Raw genomic sequence first — 6,000 nt, forward strand, 5'->3', positions numbered from 1 at the left:
TGGGGATAAAGCAGGATTGGCAGCCCAGCAGCTGAGGGGTCCCGCGCGCACATGGTGGGAGAATCATGTGGCAATGTTCCCCCGCGGACACCCGGTTCACTTGGGCTCAGTTCAAGGAGGCTTTCAGAGCGCACCATATTCCCGCCGGTGTGATCCGAAGGAAGCTCACAGAGTTCTTAGCCCTGAAGCAGGGCAATAACAGTGTGCTACAGTATTCCCAGGCCTTCAACACACTGGCACAGTATGCGGGGTACCATGTAGACACCGATGAGAAGAAGCAGGCTTGCTTCAGGCAGGGGCTCAGTAGTAAGCTCTAGGATCGCTTGGCAATGGTCAAGTTTGACAGTTTCAGTGAGCTGGTCAATGGGGCTATCATACAGGAGGACGCCCACCTAGCTCACAAGGCAGAAAAGAAGAGAAAGGCGTCGGCAACGGCATCTTCTAGCTGTACCCCTCAGAGGTTCCGTCTGGTGCAGTCGGGCCCACAGCGAGCCCCCTTTCAGCATCAGCCGCCGCAGCAGTGGGTATACAGGCCCCCTCAGTACACTCAGCCACAGGGGACAGTCAGGCCTCCTGCTCCTCAGCAGAATGAGCAGAAGGTCTGGGTGCAGCAGCTGGGGGTGCGCCCCAATCTGTTTCCGTGTTACAACTGTGGGCAGTCGGGTCACTTTGCCCGGAACTGTCCAATGCCACCCAAGCAAGGTCAGCAATCGAGCCAGCAGGGTCAGAAGCAGAGTGTGGCCCACTTCAAGCCAGGGCAAGTGCACTACACCACCCTCGAGGGTATTCCAGAGGGAGCTCCAGTGATGGCGGGTACGTTTTTAGTAAATGAATATCCTGTTTGATTCTGGAGCGTCTCATACTTTTATTAGCAAGGAGTGTGCTATTAGATTGGGGCTGAAGATAGAGAGTATGCCCAAGCCGTACCATATTCACTCACCTGGGGGAAAGTTAATCACCAATCAATTTGTCAAGCAAGTACCCCTACAGTTGCAAGGAAATTTTTTTCCTACGGCCCTGATAATGTTACCGACCCAAGGGATTGATTTGTTATTGGGCATGAACTGGATGGAGGGTCAGGGAGTTAGTATGGACACGACTTCACAATCGGTGCACATCAAATCTTCCATTCATGGGTGTATGACTTTACATTTGAAAGACCATATGTCTTTGACACCTACGGTGAATCAGGTTGAGGATAAGAAGCTAGCAGATATACCAGTGGTGTGTGAATATCCGGACGTCTTTCCGGATGATTTGCCTAGAATGCCGCCTGATCGTGACGTGGAGTTTACCATTGAATTGCAATCGGGTACGACACCGATTTCTAGGAGGCCTTACCGGATGCCACCCAATGAGCTGGCGGAGTTAAAGAAACAATTGCAGGAATTGCTGGATAAGGGCTATATCCGTCCTAGCACGTCACCTTGGGGCTGTCCTGCACTCTTTGTGAAAAAGAAAGATGAAAGCCTCAGGTTGTGTGTGGACTATAGACTTCTGAATGCCGTCACAATCAAAAATAAATATCCCCTTCCCCAGATTGATATTCTGTTTGATCAGCTATTCAGGGCCAAAGTATTTTTCAAGATTGATCTCCGCTCTGACTATTATCAGATAAAGATTAGAGCTGAGGATATTCCCAAGATGGCTTTTTCCACCAGATACAGACTTTTTGAATATCTGGTCATGTCTTTCGGGCTAACGAATGCCCCTGCTCATTTCATGTATCTCATGAACTCGGTGTTCATGCCCGAGCTAGATAAGTTCATCGTGATTTTCATTGACGACATCCTGATATTTTCCAAGAATGAAGAAGAACATGCAGAGCATCTCCGCATTGTGCTTCAGCGCCTGCGGGAGCACAAGCTGTACGCCAAATTCAGTAAATGTGAGTTCTGGCTCAAGGAAGTCCAGTTCTTGGGCCACATCATCTCAGACAAGGGGATTTCTGTTGACCCCAGCAAATTTCAAGATGTATTGAATTGGAAGATTCCAGAGTCTGTTTCAGAGATCCGTAGTTTCCTTGGGCTAGCAGGGTATTACCGGCGGTTTGTTCCGGACTTCTCAAAAATTGGTAGACCTATGACTGAACTACTCAAGAAAGGGGTGAGATTTAATTGGGACAACAAATGTGAGCAGGCTTTTCAGACTCTGAGAAGACTTCTGACGTCTGCCCTTGTCCTCGCTCAGCCAGATATTACCCGGCCTTTTGATGTGTATTGTGATGCATCAGGTACAGGTCTCGGCTACGTTCTCATCCCTGTTTGTCTTTGCCGGATATTATTCGGCCATTAATACTTGTTGTAATGCATCAGGTACGGGCCTAGACTGCGTCCTTATGCAGGACCAGCGAGTGATTGCTTATGCCTCCAGAGCCCTCAGACGACATGAGGAGAATTATGTCACTCATGATCTGGAGCTGGCAGCAGTAGTACATGCATTGAAGATCTAGCGCCATTATCTTCTGGGCAATCCTGTTCACATATACTCGGACCACAAGAGTCTTAAGTATATTTTTACCCAGAGTGAGCTCAATTTGCGCCAGAGGCGGTGGTTAGAGTTGATAAAGGATTATGATTTGGAGATTCATTATCACCCGGGTAAGGCGAATGTCGTTGCGGATGCACTGAGTTGCAAGGCAAGTTGCAGTTGCACCTCAGCTTCACTGGTGCATGAAACCTTGTGCCAAGAAATGGAAAAATTAAATCTGGCTATTGTATCTGAAGGCACACTTACTAATCTTACCCTCACACCTACACTCAGAGATCAAATTGTGGAGGCTCAGAAAAATGATGCGGGCATGGATAAGATCAGGCAATGGCTCAGTGAGAATGATCCTCAGGTGCAGTGCTTCCATCGAGATAGTGAGGGGGTTCTTTGGTTTCAAGATCGGTTAGTAGTGCCTAAAAAATTTGAGCTTCGGAAACAAATCCTTGATGAGGCTCATCTTTCCCGATATTCTATTCATCCGGGCAGCAACAAAATGTATCAAGATCTGAAATAGCAATTTTGGTGGACGAGGATGAAGCGGGAAATTGCCAGATATGTGTCAGAATGTGACACTTGTCAGAGGGTTAAAGCGAGCCATTTGAGATCAGCCGGCCCTTTACAGCCCTTAAGTATTCCATCTTGGAAGTGGGAAGACATCAGTATGGATTTCATTGTCGGCTTACCCAAAACTTCCAAGGGATATGATTCCATATGGGTTATTGTGGATCGCCTTACCAAGCCGGCTCATTTTCTGCCAGTAAAGACAACACAAATGGCAAAACAATATGCACAATTGTATATGGACCGTATTGTGAGTCTCCATGGAATTCCAAAGACAATCATTTCGGACCGGGGAACTCAATTCATAGCCCGGTTTTGGGAACATTTTCATGCCGCTCTTGGTACACAATTGATCCGCAGTTCAGCCTATCATCCTCAGACAGATGGCCAGACAGAGAGAATCAATCAGATTCTGGAGGATATGCTCAGAGCGTGTGCGCTCACCTACAGTCAGAAATGGGATGAATGCCTACCTTTAGCCAAGTTCGCTTATAACAATAGCTATCAGGAGAGCATCAGAATGGCTCCATTTGAGGCATTGTATGGACGAAGGTGTAGAACTCCAGTGAACTGGTCAGAAGCTGGGGAAAGGAACTTTTTCGGACCCGATATTGTCTGTGAGGCTGAAGAACAAGTTCGAGTTATTCAGGAAAATTTAAAGATTGCGAAATCCTGACAAAAGAGTTATGCGGATAAAAAATGTTGATCTATCCTGTTTCAAGTGGGAGATCATGTTTACTTACGGGTCTCTCCAATGAAAGGGGTTCAGCGATTCGGCGTAAAAGAAAAACTTGCACTCGCTACGTTGGGCCTTTTCTTATCATTGAGCAATGTGGGCCGGTAGCGTATCGCCTGGAACTTTCTGCTCAATTATCCGCGGTTCATAATATTTTCCATGTCTCCCAGCTCCGTAAGTACCTCCGTGTTCCAGAAAAGGTGATTGACATCGAGAAATTGCAACTGGAGCCTGATCTCGTCTATCCGGAGCAACCAATAAAAACTGTTGATTTCAAGACTCGGGTTACTCGGAATCAATCCAGCAATTTTTATAAGGTTCAGTGGAGCAATCACTCCGAGCGAAAAGCCACATGGGAAACCGAAGAGTTTCTTAAATCCAAATGTCCGGATTTGCTCCAAACTCACCAAGGTACCTAACCTTCCATGCATTTCCATGTTTCTTTGCAATTTAACACATCCGTTAAATCTCGGGACGAGATTTCTTTTAGGGGGTAGGATTGTAACACTCAGTTATTAATTCACTGCAGTTAAGCTAATTAAGGTCATTAGTTTCGGACCTAAATAGGAAACCATAAGTTAGCAATCTCTTTGTCAGTCTGGCCCCGACCGGTCTGACCGGTATGGGCGACCAGTCTAACCGGTCTAAACCGAGTTGGCGGTTTTGGGCCCCACAACATTTAAATCACTCTCCTCTCTCTCCCAACAACTCATTCATCCTCCCTAGCGCCCAGCCCGTCTCTCTCCCGAGCTCCTTCTTCCCTCAAACCCTCACCTCCAAATCCCTCCTCTCCATTAGATTCCAAGGGCGGAGAAAGCTGCAAATCGGTGGAGGGTCAACTTCCCCATGTTCTCCTCCATGGGGTGACGCGGGATCGCAAGTTCTTCGTGGGGGAGGAGCCATTCAAGGTAAATAGGTTAGGGTTGGATCGATCTCTTGTTCTAAAAGGTTTTAGGTGGTTTCCTCTGGTCAAAAGCATCCACATAAACCCCTGAACTAGATCCTAGAAGGTATTTGGAGCTGGTGGGCGATTTTCGCCGCGCCAAGGATTCTAGGTTCTGGTCTGGGTCTGACCGGTCGGAGGGACCGGTCTGACCGGTATAACGATAGGTTAAGGGAGACCGGTCTGACCGGTATAGCAGTGGCTGAGAGGGGTAAATTAGGGTTTGTTGGTGTGGTTAGTTGGAAATTTGTTTGGTTAATTGTTAGTGGTAATTTTTATGAATCATGCATGCATTCTCATATCATATGCATATGCATACGTGTAGCAACCGCGGCAGAGGAGGTCGTGTACGAGGTGGTTGCGGAGCCACAGGAGCCCCAGGGGCAAGCCCCGCAGCAGGAGGTTCGCGAGGAGCCGGCCCAAGGCCCGACTAACCCTAGTGCTGAGCAGCAGACTCAAGGCAAGCCCCGGAGCACAACCTATTAATTTTAAATTATGACATCTATGTATGTATCTATTACTTAAGTATTACGTATAGAAACTGGTTGAAACCCTAGTTGCATGATCTCTAGGTTTCCTTGAGTTTATACTAGTATGATAGGACGATAGTAATGCTATGCTTAAGTGTTCTCGGTAGAAGTCGAGTGACTTCTTGTCACTTGCGAGATATAGGGTATATAGAAGTCGTGTAATTTCCAGTTACTCGCGAGACATAGGTTATGTCTACTATTATTACAGTACTTGAGTATTGAAATGGATATGGAGATGTGAGACCGGGCGGGGATGATGTATAGGTATGGCCGCAGGACAGGGTTCCTGGGTGCCTTAGCCCCGTCTGAGTCGATTAAGGACCGGTCGTTGTCGGCAGTGCTGATCGGGGATTGAATTGTACTAACCGCATGCCGGGAGTAGGAGGTAGTCGAAACCGGTAAGCCGAGTACTGCTTTGTTTCGAAAGTACAGAACTTCTACCCACCCCTTAGGGCGAGTCGAGTGGCCGCGGAGAATCGGGATGTATATGTTGACTTTTGGTGGTCTCTCGTAGGGCTCGACTGACTATATGCAGGTGGGGCGGTTCTGTAGTTCGAGGCAGGGAGGGGAATGGTTGGCATGTATAGTCCGACGGGGCAAATGCGTGCCGTGTTGGTTAGGTCCATCTTGAAAGGTTAAATCGGATCGATTCGCCATGTCTCGCAGTCATGAGGGCCTTGATCTCTTTGCTGCATCGTAGCAAAATGTTAGAATGTGAATTATGTATAGTATATAAAATA

Source organism: Panicum virgatum, chromosome 9K (genome assembly GCF_016808335.1).
Source record: "Panicum virgatum strain AP13 chromosome 9K, P.virgatum_v5, whole genome shotgun sequence".
Classification (NCBI taxonomy): domain Eukaryota; kingdom Viridiplantae; phylum Streptophyta; class Magnoliopsida; order Poales; family Poaceae; genus Panicum; species Panicum virgatum.